General features: G+C 32.8%; 1 long non-coding RNA gene across 1 annotated transcript; it reads left to right on the top strand.

The window, feature by feature from the left end:
• Positions 1 to 1654: 1654 nt before the first annotated feature.
• Positions 1655 to 26860, top strand: LOC116429451 (uncharacterized). The gene is made up of 3 exons (XR_004235502.2): positions 1655 to 2165; positions 25758 to 25823; positions 25917 to 26860. It is a non-coding gene; the product is annotated as an uncharacterized LOC116429451 (long non-coding RNA).

The following is a 26860-nucleotide window of genomic DNA, read 5'->3' as shown; positions in this document are numbered from 1 at the left end:
ACAAGTGTAGAAGAGCATAATTTTTATTTTTTCAATTTACATTATTGCATTTCATTACTAAAACTTATAAAAGATTATAATTTAAAATTTTACTCGTTTACATTTTAAATTGTAAAATCTGATTATTCCAAACGTATTCTATTTTATTAAAGGATAGTGGAATACAATTTTAAATGTAATTTTTACATGAGTGGTAGAATCACAATCACAATTGATTTCATATGATTAAGTATAGAAGTTACATCCTACAACACTCTATATACTCATAATTTGTACTGAATAAAAGAATTAATAAAAAACATATTTTATCCATATATGTTTATTTTATATATAGGAAGTAAAAAAGGTTATATTTTGATTTTCACTAAAAGAACTGTACGAATGCAATCTCGTTAAGAAAAGTTTACCAAGGAGTTTCCAAAACTTGCATACATTCAACAAATAATAAATGCACTTATGAATACAACTTCAGAAGTTCATAGATATATAAATTAATATTTTCTGAGACAAACAATATTAAGTTCCTGCAGTTTTTCAAAATTCTGACTTCCGGATATCTTATGCTTCCGCAGTAAAAAAAATTAATTTTCAATAGTTCTAAAAAAAATTATCACAAATAATTTCTTTCTAATCCATAATGAATTAAATATAAGAGTATCAGTCACTCTTTAATTGAGAACAATTAGAATTTTTTGCAATTTGCGTGTTTCAAATTTCAAATTTCTTTTTACAATTTGTATATGTTTCAACTTAATAGTATACTTGTAATATTTGGTTTCAGAGTACAATAGAACCTTGATTATCTGATTTAATTGGACAATTAAGAGTCCAGATACGTGGTAACTCGAGAAAAAGTTTTTCACAGGATCTTTGCAAAATTCGATCGTATATATGTTGAGGTATAACCTAAGAATCCGAGATATTGAGTTTATGAGTAACCAATGCTTCAAAAGATTTGGATCGTGAAAAATAGTGACTTGGTTAATCGAGGTTCTATCGTGTAAATATATCCACTAGAGTGCTCCAAAGGAGAACAGTGAACTGCGATCCAATTGTTATGTATCAAAGGCTGAAATCTATCCAAGAGTTGTAGTGTAATATCGGAAAAATATAGATGCTGCTATAAAGCAATGTCTATGAATGGCTCGACAGGTTCATAAACGGATGCACTGGTGAAAGGCTGAAGCTTTTTCATTGATGAGTAACTAAAACACGAGCCTGTCATCCGCATCGTGATGATTCGAGGATTAAAGAATGTTGCTTTCAAGGAAAATATTTCAAATAACAGAAACGGAATAAATTATTCTATGCTTTAGGGCAAATAAAATCTGTTTGCCGCCTATTCTTGGCAAAATATTAAACTTTATCATCCTGCATCAAATCGTATGGCAACTTATAGGGGTGCAAAGGGTTAACAAATAGGAAAACATATAAACTCACGCGCAACGCCCCAGCATTCGGCGAGCAAGGGTGAAAAGAAAATCCGAAACAATAAAGAGGCGCTTCTACCAAGAGACTACCCCTTAAACATCAAGGGTAGCGGCCCGTCTGCGAAGAGGGTGAACGTACGATGCGCAGATCGCAATCACCCCGTCTACGGGACGCGACTCTCCGCGCGCGTCTCTCGGTGTATTTACCTGTGAGAAACGCACGTATAGTGCAGGCGGTTCGTAAACGCTCGGCGATTTCCGATGGTGAGGCGTGGAGCCTTCGGGTGATCCCGGAAAGCCGGCGGTCGAGCCAGTCAGTTCAAACGCGTCGCAAGTGTCGCGCGTTTCGTCTTCTCATTTCGCGGTGCGTTATCGTCCCGTCGGCTAACGAGAAAACGCGCCGTAGAGACAGAAAAACGAAGGCAGGGAAAATAAGGGAGGAGGGAAAACAGCGACACTGAGACCTAGCGGATCACCGTTTCCCGTTTCGTGGCGAACGGTTTCGCGGCGAGACGTTGGGACTTACTAGCGCGAAGACGCGCTCGCCGGGTACGAGGAGTGCGTAGATCACCGAACGAAAACGAGAGGATCCTCCCGTGTCACAACGAAAGAGGCAGCGACACGCAGAGTCGTCGACCGTGGAGAAAATGACGGATGTGCAGGTGAATCCGGGCAAGGACGACGCCGGCACCAGATTGCAGCAGAACGACGACGACGACGTCACGCAGCGAACAGGTTGGTGTTTGTTACGCGCACGATTCTTGACCGGACAGATTCGCTTGCCTTCCCCGAGCGAGCCGGAACGGAAGCCACGAGTACCACCAGCGACCGCATCAGGCGGAACACGCGCCTCGCCATCTTGGCGAATACGCTGTCATGAATTCGGGATGCTTTTCCATCATCATTGCAACGATTTCAGACGGGTTTCCGTGGAATTTTATGTTTCATGTACTGAGGATCGGTGAATATTATGTGTAACGGCAGTCGTAGCTGCTGGATGCATTTTCGCATTGTAATTGGGAATGGGATGAAGTATAATTGAATTGGACAGATTAGAAACTGCATGAGTTATTTTTCAGGGGTGTAAACAGGGGATGGAAGTTGTTTCGGCGTGAGTAACATGGTTTTATTGATGTTCCTATCGGTTGGTTGAAAGAAAATTTGATTTTTGATGGTTTTTATTTTACTAATTCGCTGTGGGAGGGATTTGAGGGATAGATTTGAATGTTTTATTAATACATGAGGGAAAAGCAACTGGCTTATTATTCTTAGGAAAGCTACCCTTAGAGGCTGTCGAAAATGATTAACGTAGGTAACTATATATTTTCATAATTTTTGGAAAATAATATCATTATTAATTCTAAATTAAAATGCATTCTTTATTGTTCAAGGTAAAGGTACAAGTGGCGGTAAAATTTGAAAATGTAGTATGTTTATCATAAAAGTATATTTTTAACATTTTGTAAGCGTTAAGCTTGAGAAGCTCTAGCTTCTAATCGTTCTAGGGTTTAAGCTTCTTAATATTTGAGCTATATAATATTAATAATATTTATTTATTTGATGGTAACCCTTTATTGTTATGGTGTATTATGATAGAATAACATATAAGTACTAACTACTTGCCTCTTTAGCCCGAGTATACTCGGAACTTTGTTGCACTAAAAATTATTATACCGAATTAACTCGAATAATAATTTGGATGTTTCATCAATTCATTGTCTTTTTCTTTTCATATTGTGGTACAGCATCCATTTTCGTCCTCCGTCACAATACGATCCAAAAATGCGTCGCATTCAAATCGTGTTAGTAAAGAAGTACAGATGCTTACTCGTTGTGGGCAATTATTTTCCGATAGTTCGCGTAATACCCACTTCCCTAGCTTAGATATTTTTCCTATTTCTTTTCAGTGACGAAATACTATTCCATGAGAAGAATTAAGCATTTCGCTAATCTCATCTGCTGTTAGATGTGGCTCTGTATCTACAAGGCTTTAAAATGTCGTTATCAAAGCCAACAGAACGACTAGATCAGGGTTCATCAACACTTTCTTTTTTCATTCTCGATTTTTTTGAACCACCCTTCAGCAATCCTTACACTTAAAATTATCTCATTATGAACACTGTTTATTTTATCCGACTCCGATCTGGCATTTCCACCAGTTAAAAATAAAAAATATGAAACATGTCGTTTGTATTGATTATCAATATCCATCTCTATGTGCTCTTATTTGCATATGAACTATATGAAAGCTGGCGATATACTAATTATTTGAGTGCGCGTTCTAAACAAATGACAACTTGTTCGCGACTGTATTGTTTTACAAAAAGAGAATCGATGATTCATTACTGTGAGGAAAATACGAGACAATATATGGACTGACTTGATATGATAATCAAGAATATATTAATCAGAAGATATAATAATCAGAAACAATTTCTGTTTTAGTAATAATAATTCCAAAGAATATTTTTACGTTATATTACTCACCATAAATTGTTAACTTATTGTAATTTCGGTTAATATTGAAAAATTTATGAAAAAAGTACTAGTTGTTAATTTTTCGATTCTAAAAGCTATTAATTACAAGACTACCGTGTTATAATTTAGAAAAACCTTATAAAATCAAAACAATTTATTCCATGAAACGTAAGCTGAAGAAGCATGATTTATTGGATGGATTATTACCTTAACCTTTTAGCATCACATAAATCTCTATAAAATATCTATATCTGTATCCTGTATTAGCATGAAATTAAATTCTTAAGTCTCGACAAAGAATTATGTAACTTGTATCATACTTTCATCGTGATTACAGTTTCAAACAACCATTATGACTGTAACTAAAATATTCATTATAAAACCCATGAAGATGAGTTTAAATCTATTTTAAATTTACGGTACATCTAAAAATATCAAGTATATACCTCAACAGACTAAATAATAATACTTAAAGTCATCGTTTTTCCAATTGAAAGTATTCTCTGAAATTAGCGAGTCAAATTTGAACGTGATCATAATACATTTCATTTCATCTCTAATTGTAGTGTAAGCTTCATATAATATGATAATATGCGTACTGAACTTAATCTCATATAAGAGTGACATAATTTTCTAATAACTGCAAGATGAAGGTATTTTGTTACATTCTCTCTAAAGGTGAACGAGAACTCGATGATCGGGTCGAGTCGAAGCGGATTAGGTTCCTGAAAGAATTGAACTTAACATTAGAACCACCTTACCAGTCAAAATGATTAGTTTCAATTTTCTCATTTCGCACTTATTAATATCTTAAAAGTAGTAAATATCCGAAACGATTTTCAAACTATACAGTTTTACTTGAATAACGTAAAGAATATCTAAAGAAACCGAGAAAAACCTATTGTTATAATTTGTACGAAAATTACACATGGATTGTATTAAATGTTTAGTAGTTCTAGTGTTAAATAAAAGTAAGTTTGTTTATAAGTTTAAGTAAAAAAACAAAAATAAATGAAATAAAATATAATAAAATATTTGATTATTTATACTCCAGACTCCATTCTTTATAATTTCAAAAATTTCAGGAACCAAACTCGATCCCAAAAAAAGAATTTTCAGCCGGAACCAATATTTTCGAGATCTTGCACATCTCTAATTTTCTCATATTGCAGCAATGAAATTATTTATCATAAAAATTCTTAACTTTACAAAAGTGAAGGATATCTTCGAATCATAACATCTATTTTTAATAGAATATTACTAATCAGATTTACAGAAACGTTAAATGACGTGACAAATATATTTCCATTGTAAACATGTTCTACTTCTAACACGAATTTATGGCGACGTCAATGATCGTTCCATTTCGATTATCATTCAACAACTTCTAAGTAGCATAAGATGCAAAAATATCTTCTTAGTAGCTGGTTAACTGGCTCGCAAACTTTAAATAGACTCCATTAATCCTCTTGCCAGCCAAACGAGGTAGGAAAATGAAAAGAGACCGTATCATATGCCAATGAACAAATTAACAAGCGTCAAAGAGATAACAGCGTTTCGTGGGCGTGTGTCATTGTAAAATTGACCGAGCTCACCTTCGATGATGAGTCCAAGACCTTAATCGGATGACCCACTCTTGGCTCTCAAATGATGAAACTCTCCAGCCGAACTAGTATCCGCAATTTGCTCGACGCTTTCGCAAAACTTCGAAGCATTTACAGAGTCTCAAATTCAACAGAAACGTTATCACAAATATTTCATCGTATAAAAATAATATTTCATGGTAACAATCCAAAAACTGAAACGTTTAACAAATTTCATTATTATCATTATCATTGCTATACTATTTATTTCATTTAAATTTAACACATATCCTTTAACAAGTTCCAATAAAAAAAAGTAATGACATACACATAATTAAATAAATAGTTTTATTAAAATACGTCTTTTGAAATATGAAATTAAATAAGATACAGTGAATAAGAAAAGTGATGATTGTTTATATAAAAAACATCTTGTAAAAGTTTATAGTGAATTAATGACAGAAAATTTGTTGGAGGATTGAAATTTACACATTTTCATTTATAATAGTAATTTATATTTCATTCACCCAATAGGGTACAATAGGGTACAATATAATTTTCAGAAGGTTATTAGTTCCGAAATGTTTATGTGGTTCATACAACTTAATTAATAGAATTTCAGAATCTTTAGTCACTGTTTTCAAAACAGTAGATCTAAAATAACTTTCTAACCAAGACTTAACCAAGACCACGGTGGTTGCTAATATTTCCATTGAATAGATTGTCCAAGAATTGACTCTTGAATGGTTTGTTAACCATTGGTTTGTTAACGTTAATGTCACGTCTAATACGTGAGTACCTATCGTTACGCGAATGCTTATCGTTATAGGAGTAAGGGGCCAAGGTCCGCCTCGTTACCCATGTTCCTCTTTAAGCTTTATCGTACCTCGTGATTATTTGAACGATTTGCATCGTCCTCTCGTGATCACCGAATGTTCATGCAGCTCAACTGTCTCCGGCAGCGTCAGTTAACGTCACTTTAATTAATGAGCCCCTGGAATATTCGACCTCTCCTTAAATCTAATTTCTGTCCCTTAATAGTTACCAAGCAAAACAAACCTAACTCCTCCTGTGCGATAGATCTAACAACATAAACTAACAACATAAACATACAAATTTTCTTATAGAAACTCCAAGACTGCAACTATCGAGATTTCTGTTAATTTACAATTAAGCTTGCGTATTAATCAATTTTCCAATCTCTGACGTCTATTATATTTCCAGTGTCTTCAATAATTTCCCAGAGGACCATTTGATATCTTTTTAATGATCGTAAAAAGAGAAAATCGTTGACGATCGTTAAAGAAAAGGTAGCTTTGAAACCTATCATATCATTTAAGAAAATATTAAATTTTATTAGAACTGATTATTTTTAAATTATTTTTAAATTTATCAAATGGTAATAAGATTTTCCTATTTTTCATATAGTGATATAACTTGATCTCTTTGAAAATCATCATCATAAATTGTTATTAACGAAGACATAATTTTTTATTCTTCTTTCAAATATTGTCAGTAACTAAAAGTCAAAGTGAAAGGAGTATCTCTTTTACAACCAAGTTAAATTACTCGCAGAGTTTTCGCGTCCGTTCCACTGTAACACCTAGTTCCGTCTCCTTCAGCGCGTTGATGTTGGATAAGTATCTGATACCATTTGTTCGCACGCAGTCGTCTAACAAGTGTATTTTTTCCTGCGTTCAACTCTCAACGAGCCAACCGTGTGAGCAAACAACTGAGTTTACACTTTATTAATCTCGACCAACGGGTCGTTAAATAACATTGTAACACCATACATCAAAAGAGGTTTCGATTACATACAGAAGCTGTAATATCAAATTTACAGCGGAGTGGAAGCGAAAATAAAACTCCGTAATTTGATGTAACATTAAACGATAATATTGGAATCAAAATATCGTATGCCTACCTTTATACATGTATTAGTAGCGAAAAGTGTATTTCACAGTGTGTCGGTATAATATTTAATATTCTCTGAAAGTTTAAGTACGATAAAGCAATGTATGCTTTTAAATACACTGCATTTAATTGTCTCATTGTTGTAACCGATATTAAACAAACAATGTTATCGATTATAAAACAAAGAATATGTGTTTTGAACTTAAACAAAAATAATGTTTGTAATATTATTTAATTGAAATACCAAAAAGTGTAGAAATACAAATTTCTATGTGTTAAATATTTCATGCTTGTTTTTTTACGCGTAATTAGTCGAAGTAACATAGTCTGTCTTTTTTTTCAATTTTTATTTAATTGGATATTCATAGATAACTGCAAATATAAAAATTCAAAGAATCATGTACATAGTAAAATGAATATTGCAGTATTTCAAGTAGAACGACGACTTTCATCCAAATTGACGTTTTTATAAACAAATTCACAAAATTCGGAGTCAACCAGAAATTTATTTCCTTTATTATCCATCTAATTATTACGATAACAATAGGGGAACTATTTAAAATAAAATAAAATAGACAATTTTACTGTAATTTAAATATTGCATTTGCGCACGCTATAAATGCATAAAACCGGTACTCTAAATGCAAGTTCGTATTTTACTGTTCAACAAATACCAGTTGTATTTGTTCTTTATTTTCTCCAGAATTCGTATAGATGCAAAAAGTATGGAGTATTACTAAATTTTCCATGATATAAATATTAGACGAACTGGCATATTGTGCTTCGCATAGAATATTGACCAAACTGCCGTTGGAACAACGTAACTACCTGCAACTTCCTGAATTTGCATCGCGTCGGCGCGTGATTAATCGCGTTTAGTTTATTACCGGGAGGCCAATTTCTCTCCGCGCCCGAGCGCTTAGATTTATTGAAAATCTATGAAAGAGTCTGAAGGAGTGAGAGTTCACCGACCGGCAAGTTCTTTGAATCTACTGGTCGGCTAATACGCGGAAAAATGGAAGAAACACTCGACCCCGTCTAGTTCAAGACGCACCTACACAGCATCCGTGATTATCTACCCACTTCCAAAGCTTTAGAGGAGCTTCCTTCCTATGAGGGGTCGTATAGGTTGCCGGCAGACAGTCGCGAACTCTAATGAGGCATGCACCGGTGATTCGGCTAGATATTAAATCTGTCGGCTCTTTTGGCACAATAGTCTCGGAGGTTAATGATTAACGAGCATTGATGACATTTTATTTGAACGATTTATAAACAAGCGTGTTTGGTGAATGTTGGGGAACTTGTTGAAAATACACGAGGGATGCATTGAAAATGGAGGCAGGGTAGTTTCGAAAGTTAATGAATATCGAGCATTAATAAAATTTCGTTTGAACGATTTATGAATGAGTATATTCAACAAATTTCAAAGGATTTGTCGAAAATACCTAAGGGATGAGTTAAAAATACAAATGGACAGATGTGCATATTGAATAAATATGGAAAATAGCACGTGTAAATATATTCACTAAATTTTGAGTTTCAAATTTTTACATCGAGATGAACGATCAAATTTTTATCTCACTAGAAGTAATAAGTATTTTAATAAAACTTAAGTACTCTACTTCTTATTGCATCGTTACTTACCTTCGATTTTATAATATTTATTTCTATATATATTTTAAAAACGTGTTTAATAAAAATAAATAATTAGATATATTAACGAACAGTGTGTTCTAATCTGATAGGTTTAAATCGGAGTAATGAGACGTTATATTTTTTAAAGACGTCTTCTTTTAGTCATCAACTTTTCTGGAGTATTCTATCTTTGTATCGTGTCATTAATAAATTTACTTTTAACGAACAATTAAAAATTTCCTTCTTCCTACATAGAATACTGTAATTTTTTATGTGCATTTAATCTTTAATTAATATTTTTTCATTTCTAACTTCATAATTTTTTGCAAATCTACCAATCGAATATATCGTTTTTAAACTTTCTTCTAATACTGCAAAACTGCTTCATAATCTGTTTTATGGCGCAGAAGTTGTATATAAACAAAGAAATCGATATTATAGAATATCTATGCAAATTCTTAGAATGTCATATATATTTATATTAAAGTATTATATTATTATCAGATTATTATGAGAATAGTATGACCAGTAAAATATTTATTTACTTGTTTAAAGAACACTTTATCTTTTTAGATCGTAACTGCTCCAAATTGTTAAGAGATAGCAAGCATACCATTCATACCATGTTCTAATATTGAAATTTTTATTTGCAATGAAAACAAATTCAGTAGGAAATTCTAGTGCAACTTTAGAATCATACCTATTTTTAGATCTAGTCGTTCCGACAATTCACGTTTACGTAATAATTTGCTTCAACGTATAGGGTGCTAAAGAAACAGGTTCAATACTCATGAACTGTTCAAAATTCATGTAACACTTTTCTATACGCTGATAAAAATACTAGACATCAGAAAAATAGTGTGACATAACAATTTTCAACTGCGATAAACTTGGCAATACATTTTATTTTTCAAATGTTAAAATAGTGTTCAACAATCACAGAGCACATAAATCAAAGAAAGATATTTGAAAGCATACATTTTCATAGATATGTGATTGCAAATTATAAAATTAAAACGATTCTAAATTTTACAATAATTTATAACTTTTAAGATACCACTATTCTTATTTCTTTCATTCGCATAATTTAATATATTCTTACACATAACAACGTCAATTGCATTTTTCAATCTGTATTAATTAATGAATCTTAATTTATTAAAGATATTTTAGATATGTTTTTACTGTTATACAATTCAAGGCACGATAGTATTAGAACTTTCGATGATTTCTTCATTGAGTAACATTTATTCAAGAAAAATTATAATTCTGAACATCAATGTCGAATTTGAATAGAATAATTTCCAAATATTGACAAAAGTGCAGTAAATGTTCAACAGCATTTAAAGTTTCAGTATTTAAGTTATGTGTTTTTTAAAACTCGGCATATTTCTACTGACATATAGTATGCGCAGCGTTTAGAAACGTGTATCATATATGTAAACATGCATTGGTACCGTTCCGTCATAATTAACATAGTTAGAAGGTCGTACCGGGGAAAGAAGGCATTTAACTTCATGACTCGTCATTACGTAATCATACAGCTTTCGTGTCATGAATGAAAATTCATGGTACATTGTAGTAAACCAGTTTCATATCCATACAGCTAAAAAATTTTGCAAGATAAAAATGTATTGCGACCAAACGAATCAGTACTATTCTCCTCTTCATAAGAACTCAATTTTACAGTCTATAGGAAGATTAAAATAATCGGTGGAGGTCGAAATAAATTTGATATTTTCTTTGTAAAATGTAAAATATATTTTATACATCGAATTTCAAATCATACTTTTCTACATGTATTAGATTAAAAATCTGGATTCCCCAAAAAATTAGAATAATTGTCTTATAAGTTGTAGATAAAAAATCTACTGTACTAGAGAAAATAGATGCTGTTTTTATAAGCATTATTGTTATAATGTTATTAAAATTTACATCCTTGTGTTCAGGAAAGTCCATAGAACAATACTGTGTAAGAAACGTTTGAAAAGTTTTCGTCATTAAGACACGGCGAATGTTCAAAATTGGAAAATCGAGTTTGTTTTTCAAAATTGATCTCAAAAACCGTCGGCGATGAAGAAAAACGGATTGGATATTCGAATTCACCATGAGAAATACTATTGAGATCGCTCATTAAAACTTCTATAACAAAAAGAAGGTTATATTTTGCAGAACAGTGTTCGTCTTCGGATAAAAGCTTCGAGTAACAAGAATCGTTGCAGCGAATTATCTCAGATGAATGTTCATTGAAAATAATTCAGGGAACGTTCGACTTCACTTTCGAACATATCGTAACACTTGTCTACGAGTGCGGCACGTAATGGGCAGAAATCTAACTCGTCGTACGCCATGCAATGCATGTTACTCTACATAACTTATGCGATGCAATCGAGCACGGTTTCCCTTAAACGAACACGTCGAGCCGCGTATTTGGTATCAATTTGTCACGTACTGAGCCCGATTTGGATTAAGCAGCCCTTCACTGATTTGTTCAGCTTTCCCTCGCCGGTTAAAGCTCTGAGCCGTAAACAACCTAGCCGGGTTCGTTCGGGTCCATAAAGGCCCCCGTACACATTGAAACCTGCAGCGATGCAGACATTGCTACAAGTAATGGGCTTGAGTCTTTTTCACTTTTTGTTTGACTGTATCATGTATCATGAAACTTGGGAAAACTCAAACGCACTGATACAAGTGATGTGTTTAAGCCTTTTTCACTTTTTGTTCGAGTGCAACATGTATCATGAACCTTTGGAAGACTCAAACCCATCGCTTGCAGCGATGCCTGCATCGCCGCAGGTTTCAACGTGTATGGAGGCCTTAACGAATGGGAGACGCTCGTTCCAAGATACACGGACGTACTTTTGACATGTCGTCTACCACCTGTGCAACAACCGCATGCCGATAACGCCTAGATCTCGACATACCGTGACGCTGATTACGTCACTTTTAAAATTGTATCGCGCAGCGTAATCGCCTACTTACATCGTGCTCGCCGATTAACCGAACGCAAAAATACGGTTGCTCGATTATCACGATAACATTAACCAGTTAGCACTTTGAACGCCGCATGATTTCATAGAGCAAAATACACAAAGTGAAAAACATGTGATGTTAAGTCGTTTGATCGAGTTGCATTATTATCGTTGCACGTTCATCTAGCTGAATGTCACCGCATTAGGTAGCGTTACTTATACTATAGAAATGCTTTCAAATAATCATCGTGTAATTAATTAATCACCGATGTCCTCCGTAGCATTCAACGTGTTAACTGCGATTGACGAGTACACAGTTCATTTTTGTTTATTTTATTTCGCGCAAAACGGGAGATTCTCAAACTAAATTCCACAGCTAACAGGTTAATACCTTCGTGTTTGATGACATGATATTCACAGTTCATGGAAGAAAGTAAACAGTAGTATATCCGCTATATAGGTACATAGTTTTCTATCTGTTGTCTTTGATACGTTTAGTTGAGGTTTGTTTATAATGTACTGTTTCGTCTCACTTTCATTTCAGTGACTAGGAATGCTTTACTATTTTCTTCTTTCTTTCGTGTATCTTGAGCAACTTCAATCGCGTTAGTTTCCATTTGAAATTACTTTATTGCATCATGAAGTCTTTAATATGTACATAGCTTGTCTTCTCCTTAGGTAATAAATTTTCTATGATGATGATACAAAAGTTACAACACAGTTTAGTAATGAGAATTCTTTCACATATCATAGTAAATTTGTTCGAAAACAATCATTAAGTGTAAAAATAATCTTAACCTCTCGCAAGCAATATGGTTTTTTATCAACGCACCAATATATGGATCTTTTATGGCTTGATCTGTCACAATGACCGTAAAAATCTGAAAAATCCTAAGATATGTATTATAGTCCCTAATTTAACATACAAACGAGAATTTAATTAAACCTCCATATCATCTTGCAATAGAAGTTAACACTAAAACTACTAAACGAGTCAAAACAACCTGAATTCTCCTTTTTGCAATTACTAAAACGGTAACAAATATTCCGCACAGGAACGATTAAAGATATTTATTTATCAATACTCAAACTGAATTGTAAATCAAAGTCTCAGTAGATGCTTTTTTCGAGTTTCTACAGAGGAATTTAAAAAAAAATCAATTTAACTGCTCGGTAGTTTTACTGTTCAAAATCGTGGCGCAGTCTCTAATCGTACAAATTGCTAGCGAAGGGTTAACTATCCACTTAACAGTTCAATTCTAATTATCATCCTGCATCTATGGTAACATTACTGTAAACCCATTGTAAGTTATTTCCCTTTTGCCGGGGTAAATGAAAATGCAGGGTGGTGCCCCACGCAACTAGGCCATTCTGCAGAATCGGAAACACTGTGTATGTAACTCGCAGCGCGGAAACACAAAAGGAATTGAAGAAAACCGGTTATAGATATATTTTCGAGCCGAGAGAAAGGAACACATTAGTAGGAACGTGCGCTTAACGTGTTTCGCGTAAACCAGGAAGGGGCTGCGCGCACAAAGGCCGAGTAAAGGATGAGGGGTTGTGGCGAGAGGAGGAAGAGAACCAGAAGAGAGGGTTTGCACAAGCACCAGGCAGGAGAATCGATAATAAAGCGACGCGGCGACGCGCAGCAGCCGAGCTCCACCGGGGAGGCTGCGTTTTCATAAACGTTTCCGATTTCGTCGATTTTACAGTAATAATGCTTGTGATATTTCATAAACAGTATGCAGACTTTTGTACGGTAATTTTTCTGTAACCTTTAAGTATGGTTAATTCAATAAATTCACGAATATCGTGAATCCTTAAACCAGTGAATTGTTCGTTATATAGTTGATACTACTGCTGTGTAAGCGGTATTTAACACTTTGACTGTCAGTTAAATTAACCCCTTGTCTTATAATAACACGTGAGACTCGTGGTGAGGATTTTAAACAGGATTTAGGAAACATAAGTATCACTGGATGTTTGTGAATTCAGATGAAATGTTATTCGTCTGTTATCGATTATTATACTACAGAGCGAACATAGGCATAGAATATACCTAAAATTTGTCTCTTTTTTTAATGAATTATTAATGGCAAAGTAGTTGTGTCAATCATAGGTGAAAGGTAAATCATAGGGCAAGGGGTTGGAACCGTTATGCAGTGGAAACAGTTTTCTTAATCAAGCAAAAACTATAAAGTCGAGATTCTTCGTAACGATTGCTCTACTATCTTACTTATATTTCATGCACTCAACAAAATTCGGTTTGTTCGTTGCGTCGCCGAGAAAATTAATGTTTAAATTCATGTGAAAAATAGTGTCATTCGAGTTCGCCTGACGTGGCAGTTGAAAAGTATTAACTAAGTAAAAACAAATAAATACGATACATTTTTTGATTAACTACTACGAACAAGAATATTTAACATTAATCGGTAAAATTTTCGAATATTCAGACTTCTATACTTAAAAGATAAATTTACGACTATACTTAAAGATTAAGTATCTTATACTATGATACTTACTTATAATAAAAGATTAGTACTCTTATACTATGATTTCTTTCATAACTATGCTCGACAGAACTATTTTAGTGTCTACAGTTTTTTTAAAAAAATAAAGATTCCATGCTCACGTTTACTCTAAAGTAATACAATTAATAATACAAAAATAATATTTCATTTGGACTTAATTGGAGATAATCTAGTGATATTTATATTTATTTAATTCTGTCTGAAATATTGGCCACGAATCTGACGCGATATTGTACGACAAAGAGTTAAAAAGTTCGAGAAAGAAGTTATATTATCGAGACAGTTTTTAGAACATAAATGAAATTTTTAAAACATACTTCTGGTGTTTTTCGACGTAAGGAAGTAAATTAATCCCATTACAATAACTTATGTAATTAATAGCGTAATCATTGATGTATTTTATTGTAATTGTATAAATTATGATAACACAAATATCTTTTACGCATAACCATATAATTTTCAGTGTATTAACCGCAGCTCATTATTCCCGGAAAAACAATATTATATTATTCCTATTAAAAAACTACTAGTTTGGGAACATTTTAATTTTGTTAGCAGATTTCAGAGAGATATTCTATCTTCAATTTTATGCATAATGTTTACGATTATTTGCGTATATAATCATCGGAATACATCAATAAATAAGAAAGTATGTAAATTGTACTACTACAAATGACCCAGCATCCGCCATGCGAAGGTTGAGTGACTTACCCTATAGATCTGCGTCGAGCGTCTACTTACGAAAGTACTAATTATCTAAATACTTATTTACCTTCATGATTTATGATTTTTTGTCATCTTACGGATAAATTTTTTGCTTGACTCTTATAGAAAGACTCTGTCATGCAAAGAAGAGTCATACGAATCGTACTCGACATAGAAGCGCAAAGGGTTGATACATACAAAATTATAAAATTTAATTTTTAATAGTAAGTTATATATAATGCATCAATATGTAACATATTGAAATAACATAAACTTTGCTCCTTAATCTGTATATGATTTCTCGTTAAATTGCTTTCCAAAAGTATCACCTGTATCTCGTCAGAAAATGTTGAATATTTCTAGTGAAATATTTTTGGAGTACAAAGGGTTGAAGGTAAACTAAAATTTATAATTCTAAGCATCTGGAAATTATCTCCGTCAATTTTGTGAAACGTGTTTCAGTAACTCTAAACCGGGCATTACGTTTTGCTTCAACAATTATTAACAGAAATTGAAACACACTATATTTAAAATTATTTCTAGATGATATATCACGTTATGTTTTAGCAATTCTTTATGTAAAAGAAAGGATATATAATTAAGTGGAGTGCGTTAAAGACGAATTGAGTAGTGGATGCAGAAAATATTGCGTTACTAGCCGAAAAGGAAGGAGAATAAAAGACAGTAATAAGTACTAACGAGTAGCACAGCTGCTGATGTGAACAATGGAGGCAATGTACGAATGTGCATGCGAACAGGGCCGTTCATGTGGACGGAACCCAGTAACAGAATCACGGACGCAGGCAAGGCTTGCAGGCGAAAAATGGTATATTATTAGCACATCTAGTTATCGCAATTTTATCGTGTAACCTTGCTGCGAACAAAACGTTCGTGTAAACGACGTCCTGCAACTATGTCACGGGACACAATGTTTCGAAGTGTTCATAGCGATTTTATCGTTGATCGGTATATACACATTTCTTATGATCTTCAATTATTTCCAATTCGAGATAGTGCGAAAAATGTTGCATATTTGGATTGCTATTACACTTAATACGACAATGAATAATCTTAGAATTATTTGCAAGCCGCTGGTGCAAAAGAAATTTTCTTTTGAAATTCTTCGCCTCGAAATGAACAATTTAGATTTCTTTTCTGCACCCCCTAGTTTTAGAGATATTTTAAAAAATATATTTTCAGCCCTCACTTTGAGGGGCGTTTCCACTCGTTCAAAGTGGACGCTGGCCAATAAGAAGAAATACGTGTCAGATATTTTCTTGGACGTTATGTCTCACGTAGATTCATTAGAACTACCAAGCATTTAATACGATTGATGTGTAATCCTTATAAAAATTGTAACAATAAATTATTTTCAATTTCTTCAGATATTTAATATAGTATTCAAGTGAAATTGTTTATTTTCAAAATCATTTCGAATACTCAATGCGTTGAAGATAGCGATAATTGGGAAACAGAAAACCGGAAACCAGTCATTTCGACTGGTACGGTAGTTCCAGTGTTAAAGTCGGCGTGTGCCGGTTGAAAAGGTTCCCTTGTCAGTTAGATACGATATGTGTATCCTTGTAATTAACAGATTATTGTGATCGTCGACGTCTTTGAGATTTTGGTACCGTGACGGATCCTCTTACAGTGGTCCGCACGATTGCCGGGCACACCTTGTCAATTGTCATTGTAGTTTTCGATCTCGAGGCGTAACTGATTGGGAGCGTAGGATCGCCACTGCACCATATCGTCTTACCGGTAATTTTACGACGCGCGGCTAATGGGGCAGATCGGCGTCCCAGACATAGAATTGTCAGTCGTTCGGTGACAAAAACGATGGTTACATCATTAACAACGACGAAACAGGAGATATAATAACAGTTCTTGATCGATACAATTATCTCCCAATTGATTTAATTGTACCGTTCAGCGTTTTTTCGTGATTAATTCATTTAGTTGGCAATTGGAAAGTTGCTGAGACGTTCAACCATTCTGCACTGTTAAGGAAATCGTTAAGTTAATCTATTGTGATTTGCATTGACTCAAACTTAATACTCAATAAAATTGGCATAACTACCTTATAAAAGGTTCCCAAAACAATTAGAATAATTGCCTTATAAATTATAGACAGAAAATCTAGTAAATACTTTTACTTTTTGTTGTAGATCGTTTAGTTACTTTTCGATAATAAATAATAATTTGTTATACTTAACACCTCGATTACCACGTCACCCGAATTCGGGTAACACCATTTTTTTACATTAACTTAAACGTTAATTTTCTTCATGGCGAGATAAGAAAGATAGTAGAGCAATATTTACGAAGAATCTTGACTGTTCAGTTCCCGCTTTATCAAGAAAACTGTTTCGACTGCACAGTAGTTTTGACAAACGTTTATTTGACAGTCAAAGTGTTAAAATCAGTTTTAACGCGTCAAAACAGATCAGCAGACAGCAAATCTTCATGGAAATTAAATTTTTCGGAAGTACACTTGAAAAAGTGGCATTACAATACAAAATTTCTCTTTGGGTCCTTCCTAACAAACTGAATACTCTCTGAATATTTTATACATCGTATCGGTAAGATGACGATTAGTTTCTTGTTCAAAAATTGAAGAAGCGAGTAGTATATCTCATGGTTTATTCTCTTATACATATATTTAGTATAATGATAAAATAAACAGATTGACGTAGAAAGATAACATAATGATTCACCGGTGAACAGAAGAAAAATAAAGTATAGAATACGACTATAATGTACATTTTCTCATATTACGTGCATCCCGCGTATCAATTACCCCAAAGCCTGCAGAATTGCACCGAAATTCGCCCCAAAAAGATATTCTAAAATTCCAGGAAAAACGGGGGTAAAATCCGTGGATCGCAACATTCGTTCGCTCGGATGATTCGAAATACAACGCGCTATTGGAATTTAGGTTACCTGCGCAATTAGCGAGGAGAACTCGTAAGTGTCGTGAATCGAGTGACGCGAAGTATCTAAATGTAGATAATCAAAGTACAGCGGTGGGGGGTCCGCCGTGCAGGAGGTGCGAGGGGAACAAAAGAGGATGCGTGACGTCGGGAGTATCCGCGTTCGTTTGTAGGCGTGTTTGTGACATCGTCAAATCCAACCACTTGAAACAAGCACCGGACCACAGTCTACGATCCAAGAATAGCGGCGTGTCACCTTTACCTTTTCTTCCAATTCTCTTAGATGCCGTGCGAACACACCGACGCGTTGTATCCTCTTTAACGGCAACGTTAATTACCGCTGAAACAAACCTGTCTTCGACCAGTGATGACTGGATTACGGGTCTTAACACTAGAACTACCGTACCAGTCAAAATGACTGGTTTCGGGTTGTTTGTTTCGTAGTTATTAATACCTTAAAAGCATTGAATATTTGAAATGATTTTGGAAATAAACAGTTTCACTCGAGTACTATGATGAACATCCAAAGAAACTGAAAATAATCTATTGTTACAATTTTTGCTCGCCGGTTCTGGTGTTAATACACTTGTAAGGGTGAAATACTTAACCCTTCGCACTCGAAGCTTTTCCTCAGGGACATTGTACACCAGCAACTCATAGTGATTTTAACTCTTTGAACTCTGTAGGCTCCAATATTGCACCGGTTATAATATTAAATATTTTAATGAATCTTAAAGAAACTACCCTAAAATTATTAGATCTTCCACGCATCCAAATATTGCATTGAGAAGGAAAATAAAAGATCGAAGAAATGTTATAGCGTTTCTCATTTTCGTTGGGAATAGTATAAATCACAAGATTAGATGTTACAGGGGAAATGATGCGAAAACTCTGCGAGTAATTTAAGCTGGATATAAAAAGCATACACTTTGACTTTCATTTTTTTGGTAATATTTGAAGAAAGAATAAAAATTGATTTTCGTTAAGGACAGTTTAACATTATTTTATGTAGTTTACGTTGGAACCATTAGATGGGTCAAAATGACCCATTTTTGATTTCTTCGTTTTACAATTATGAAAAAGATGGTAGATGTTTCTTCGAAAAATTATTAAAGAATTTGATTTAACAATACGCAAAGTGAATTTTAAAGCAATTAAAGTCTCGATAGTTGCATTCTTAGAGTTATTATAGAAGAATTTCGAAAAGTTAGTTTAATTGCTCGATGGTTTTGGTTCTGTAATTAAATATGAAAGTGAGAAAATTTAAATAAGCTTCAATATATTTTGTTTATACATAATTAATTGAAATGAAACTGAGCGCATCTTGTATATAACTTAGAATATTTTGCTTTTGCAATGTTATATATTGTCCTGCGTTTAAAACATTAAAATAGCTAATGCAAGTAGAAACTCGAGTTAACTCGTGATCGGTCAACTATGTGATTGACCATTCATCTAACAATATGATGTTTTAATAAAAAGTGTGTTCATCAAAAGAAGTTCGTTCAACAAATGCGAAGTTATTCTTGTATTAACACCGGTGATTATATGAAACCCCTGTGACACATTTCGCTAGATTGCTCCAAGAAAAGCAAGAACGGTACGCAAGCTTGCGACAAAATGTCTCGCGTGTACGGCTAAGACGCTCGATCGATGTCAACTGCCAATAGGTACTGCTTCCGTCGCTTTAAATCTCGAAATTTGTACACTTATGCATCTCTTTGTGCTTTGTCGTCCTACTGAGGTTGACACAGATCGTATTGTCCAAAACACTACGAGGAGAATAAGCACAGTTATTTTCGGCAGATCGCTGTGAACCTGGACATTCAACTGCACACAGAAAAAGTTATTGGGTCAAATTGTGAAACACATGGAAACTCGACTATTTTCATACTGTGCGGTAACTTGGTATATCGATGAAGAATTAATAATGTGTAATAATGTTACCGGAAATGATCGTCATAATAAAAGAAAATCTTACAAAAGACAGTAATGGCTGGGTATCATGCAAAGGAGGTTTGTGTGTCATGTATCAGGTTTGTGTGTCTGATGGGATTAGAAATTAGTGCTTTATTGTTAATTACTTCCTGCAAATAAAAAGTTGTTGCTCGTAATACGTATTGATCACAATTAATACGTTTGAAGCAAACAATCGTGGAAAGTCAATATAAAAAAGTCAATCAATCGAAGGTCAATAGAAAAAAGAATTGTTTTCAACTGTAATAATATCAGACTCTACATCTTTGGCAGTTCAGCAAAAATTAATGTAGCCTGGCAATAAAGACCTCATTCATCTCGTGCGCAGTCCTCATTGTCTACCATTCGATTACCATTTATTTCAATCTTTGTTTTGTTGTCAATTAAATTCGCTTGTCTATTCAGTTTTATTTAAATGGTATTAATCTGCGTTCATTGGACCAGTCATAAAGTGGTAGAAGATCGGTAAATCGATAAATTATAAAAAATTAATAAATTAGAAGATCGATGAATGAACTATTGTTTTACTGTTATGAATCGTTAACCTTTAAAACAAATGTAGATGTAGAATGAGTATCGGGTTCCTTTCTTTTTCTAATAAATTATTAACGATAACAGTTTTATCAAACAGAGTTGCGAAGAAAATTATAAGACAAATGGTTAATCGGTTTTTCGTAAAGGTTTAAAATAAACCCCTTAAATAAAGTTTTAAAGTTTTCTTGTATCAATTATAAATTACTGAATCATTAAGAATGTAATAAAATTTTGAAATAAATTGTGCAACTGTTTTCGTTATAAATCGTTTTGTAGTTATTACAATCTAAATGTTTATTGTGATACTTTAAATGAAATTACAAAAACTAACTTTGAACGTATTTGATTCGTAACATCATTCTAATTAAAATGCTACTTTAGAGTGCCTTCAAGATATACAGGAATATCGTAGTGCACTCAGACTTTTATTTCATTTGAAATATGACAGAACTTTTGACAGAATTAGCAAGTTTTTATTGTCTTTCAATTTCTATAATTCAGCCCGGAGAAATCTACATTCACATAAATATAAATGTAATTTATGAAACTTCAACTTTTACGGAGGTTCATCAAGTTTTCCATGTTACCTGTGAACATATGAAATTCTTAATCAACAGCACAAATTATTAATTATTTCTAATTACTTACGAAATGAATTTTTACAATTTTAAGTTACATGGAAATTCATAACCTACTGATGAGCGCATCAGGTAACGTGGAATCTCTGTCGTTAACATCATCATCCTTGAGAAGATTATGTAAAATACGATGAGTGTCTTTAACATCTTCAAACGTAACTCGGAGAAACAGATTTTTGGTGACACTATAGAACATTCGTGTGAATGTAAAAATAAGTTAAAATGACAAAAAAAATTCTTTTCGCGCGATATTTTATTTGAGAGATAATCACGTTGAGTACACACTTTATTAATAAGAGTCTGCTAACATGTCTGTTCGTGACTCATCCATTCTACTCCTTGTGGATCCTATGCACTCCGTGCGTGTCAGCAAACTTTCGAAATCGATTATCTCAAAGACGAAGTCACAAAATGAAGCACCCTATATATGTTTACTTTTGAATACAGTGTGTCTATTGTTCATCACTTTAATCTAACTGGTATTCCATTTCGTGACTAAATATTTATATGAAAGTATCATTGGTGGTAAATAATATCATATTATTGCAAAGAAAAATAAATAGTATCACTCAAACACACGAGCAAAATAAATAGTGTTTAAGTGCACGTGTAGAAACAAATTTACTCCTTGGATTTCATTATTTCCTATGCGATAGTTTTTACATCCAGTACAAAGTTTCTTTTATTTGTAGATGTAATAACAGACAAGTAACAATCATTTTCTATTATATTCCATATTCTTATTATATTATGCGTATATACATAATATTTGCACATGAAGACATTCATTTTAATTATTGGCAAATTACAATAGATGTTTTGTTATGTAAATATTAATTTAACACAGACATATGCATAATAACAATTTGATATTTAGATTCTTATGTCTAAGATTTTTAAGAATATCTGTAAATGATATGTGTATATCATTCCCGCAATGTTACATTCAAATTAGCCATAACTGCCATTAAAACATAATGTATATAACATATTTCATTACACTTTGATGGTAGATACAATTTATAGATACTCGGAACATCATTTTGGAATAAAGAAGAATTGAACTTTATTTCAGTTTTGCAGGGTTGTAATCGTACGATCTACTGACTTCTATTAATCTGATATAATCAGATATGTTAGCTTTATATTGCGATGACTTAATCTAAGCAGATAAAATTTTATTTGTACGTTTCGTAAAAAGAAATTGAAGTGATTAGATATTAATAAATTGTTACGGATTGGTTTTCACAGATTGAAATAAATAAAGCTATACTCTAAAATAGATACAGCTCTTGTTGAACTATTTTAATATTTTACTATACCGAGCTTCGGTTGGCAAAGAATCTTATATCTGCACAAATACACAGTTCGAACAGGAATTTTATAATGTTTCTTTCATGGATTATTCATCGTAAATAATGAATATCAACGAGCCATACAAGGGGAAGAGGATAAACTACAGTATCAATTTTTAGCGTCTATCGATTCTTGAAACTTCGCTTTATGGCTTGATTCCAAGGGGACCTTGCAAGGTTTCCATCGTTGTGGATTAGTAATCTTCGACTAGACACAACTGCCAGGGGCAGTACACTTTTCTACAATGCAAAAGCCACTTTTCAATTCCTGTTCACATAGTCGAATTTAATAATAATTAAATTTCGAATTCCACGGATTCGTCGTAAATATGATAATTTAAATTTTCTCACCGCAAAAGTTTAATATAACATGAATCTTTTATTTTACTTAAACTGTGATTTCAATACAGAAACAAAACATTTATTTACTTCTAGCTTTTAGAAATTGATTTGTAAAATCTACGTTTACATAAGATGTATTAATAATCCTTTGTTAGTTACTGCTTGTTATTACGTGACTATTGCAAAGATTAATTGCTTTGAAATTCGTAGTAGATTGTATTAATTACAAATTGCCTTTCAACGAAATACAAAAATTAGAGGAAGAAAATAAATATTATCAACAGATTTATTCATATCTTATCACTTTATCAACCGGCGAATTAATAGTATCTTAAGAATCAATGGATTAACAGTTAAATGTGAATTCTTTAATCAATGTTTCAATAGCAATAGTATTTAAATTCTAATTGTAAATTAATTGTAACTTTTGTGAGGTTTCTTTTAAATGTAACGCAGTAATTGAGAACCTTATTAATAGGTTTTTGACAGTGTTATGTAACATATTTGCGGAATATTAATTCCGACAAACATATTTTATAATAGATATTCTGCCATAAATAGTTAATATTTTTTTTAATATATATTACGCGAAAATAAATGACCGATACTTGAAGTGAAAGTAATACTTTCAAAATTATAAATTGATATAAAGAAGATTTCTGGAATGAATAATGAGAAAGTAATTTGGAAAAACGTTAACCGGCAATCGGTATTTCGTTGATGGTTTACCTCCGTCGGTATACGAGGTATTTAAATAACCAAAGAAGTTACCATACAAGTCACCTCCGTTAATAAACATTTCTTATCAGAAGACGGTTACAGTCACTCAGCGCCTGCGTAACAATCGATAAGTGACTTCTATCGAAATCAACCGATGGTATATCAATATTTTTATGCACTATTATAAATAATTCGTATGTGATACATATTTTGTCATAAAAGTTATACGTTGCGATAAGTATTATCATCATTCACTTATAAAAAGCATAAAATTACAACATTATTGATAATAAATAAGCAAAAGCAAAACAACATTAAATGTTTGCAGTGTCTCTTGTAATTCTTACTACCTAAAATTAACTTAAAAAAATGCATTAATACAATAATACACACCGTTCTAAAATATTAGGTTTTTAAATCATTTTTAAGTAATATATCTTCAGTAAATTTTACACTGTCTTCGTATTTGTTATAAATAAATTATTGTCCTTGTCTGTTTATAAGACATTTAAAGGTACAAAATGCAGGAAATTAAAAATGTTGGTAACCGTTGCTGGAGATATTATTTTATATCAGGTCCATGAAAAGATACTGCAATTACATAAATATATGCAGTTCTTCTCATATGCTAAAAGTAATTGAAAAAGAGCGGACAGGAAAAAACGCACACGAAAAATACGGACAGAAAAATGCGTACATGCACGAAAACGCACAATGTAAAATACGCACAGTTTATGATCCGTATATATATAAATTGTACGATTGTAAAGTATTATATTGTATAAATAAATCTCTCCTAGATGCAAAGTAGCAGCAGCTGTTAATACTTACAATAAATCACCAGAGAACTGTTGTACTTAAAAAGAATTGGAAAACAATAAATAATTCGTTTAACGATAAGTAGATACTTTTTTGGAATAATTCAATAAATATTTTCTATGTCTTATACGTGAACTCTATGTTTTTCTATGTGAACTTTTTTCCTGTGCGTGTTCGCACATGTGCGCATTCTTCTGTACGTATTCTTCGTGTGCGCTTTTGTCTGGTTGTCATCTATTATATAACATATAATTTTTGTCTGAAAGGAGATCTATGATATATAGTTCACAGATGTATATGGTATAGTTATATTTTTATAGTCACTAAAATTCTAAATACAAAACACACAATGGAAAGCGAAATATGAATGTTATGAACCGTGAAAGTAGAGTACGTCTGAAGCGATTTCAGGACACTAAAGTTTTTTACGGCTGAATTTAAGTGTTCGACAAAAATGATGTTCAGGGGAACTCTAATGTGTCACTGTGTCGACACGTTCTAACACAATGAGTAAGCTTTTTCTTAGTATTTATGAGGTTGCGAGAAATGTTACACAATTCTTGCAACCCTTTCCCATGTGGATTATTGATTTTCAGCATCACATTTATAGAAGCCTTCCTTTTTCATATGATACTTCCTTTTTCAAATGAGTCCCATTACCGTAAGTGCTGAATCTTCCACTTTTTATTAATATTATATTTGAAATCCTTCCTGGAAGGTCACCTCCTTAAACACTTTAAAATTGTATGCTTCAATTGCTAAAATTGAATCTAAGAACAGAATGAACCTTTTGAATATGGTTACATTTAACACGAATAAAACTTGAATACTAATTTTAATATACGCTAATAATGTTTATTAGTATTCGAGTACATTAAAATTCTCTCCCATAGTTAAGTATGAAATTTTTAAATATGCATGCTTAACGAATGAAATAATTCTGAAATCTGAAGATTTATTAAAAACTGTATAACCGCTTGTTCTGAAACTGAATTTTAAAATGGAGAACATGATTCCTTCAAAACAATTAGGGAAATCGATCTGAAACGTACAATAATAAGATTTCCTTTTAAACCAACAAAGAAGAATACTCTCTTGAACACAGAAATTTTCATTAAAACAAGAAAATATTTTTAATTCGGAAACATTCGAACGCATGATTAATGTTTGGCAAACTTTCTATGATTTCAGGTAATCCAAGCTAGGCTGTAAGATATCCTGCTAACTTGAAGCAAAATCTTCGCCGAGTGGAATCTGGTAAAGAATTTCTCTTATGAAGTTTCCGCGAGAGAAAGGAAGTGTTAAAATTCCATTCATTGATTCCGTTTTTTCTGTGTTCCCTGTGGGAAGATATGACGAGAGCGAGACGTGACTACATACACGCATTAATTTCTCTGTCGATAAAATCGCCGCGAAGAAGATGACACGCGAGGCTGCAAACAGTATTGAATGAAACGACTGTTTCGGTGCACAAGAAATGTGGTACCATCTTTATGCAGTTAATGGCAGGCGAATGATACGCGAAACAGCTTGGAAGTATCAATGACAAATTCAGAAATGTCAGTAGTCAAGTTTCATCGTACGTATAATCCTTATCAAGAAGCAAATATCTTTCCATCGAGTTAATGCAATATTTAGAGACTACTCTTGCATTATAAATGTGAGGATAAAATTTTATTACCTGACATATTTATTTATTACTTGGCGTTATCAGGAATACCTCTTTTTTCTGCTCTGTGGTTTTATCAATTATTCGTGGCTTGCGACTATTAACAGACCGAGGAAATAGTTTATTCACGTGAAAGCATTTTCGCGAAATGAATAACACTGTACATCCCGGAGAATGAAAATATAATATTATGTTGTTAAATGTTTTTAAATAGAAAATTAAAATATTGTATTCCCGAATTGTTGTTAAAACATTAAGGGTAGAAATTAATATAAACAAACTGCTTATATAACATATAAACAGTAATCTAGTAAACAGTAATTGATTTTTATTAGAGAAGAACTGATTATTACAATGAATTACTACATAATGTAAGGTAAATGTACCGTTTCTAAATATGCAAATCATGTACAATTCTGATAGATACAAATTATAAGTATTTACACGTAATGATGCAACTTTATTTGCCAGTATTGTATATAAATATATTACATACTTTGAAGTCATTGCTCGTCGAATATTTGAACTTACTAATTGATATAGGTACATAACTACATTTTTATTATTACAAATTATTAATAAAGACTGATAATTGAGTATTATAGCACAATATTTATATTATTAT

The sequence above is a fragment of the Nomia melanderi genome, chromosome 3 (genome assembly GCF_051020985.1).
Source record: "Nomia melanderi isolate GNS246 chromosome 3, iyNomMela1, whole genome shotgun sequence".
NCBI classification, from domain to species: domain Eukaryota; kingdom Metazoa; phylum Arthropoda; class Insecta; order Hymenoptera; family Halictidae; genus Nomia; species Nomia melanderi.
Note: the sequence above shows the minus strand (reverse complement) of the source record. Positions and strands in the feature narration are given on the sequence as shown.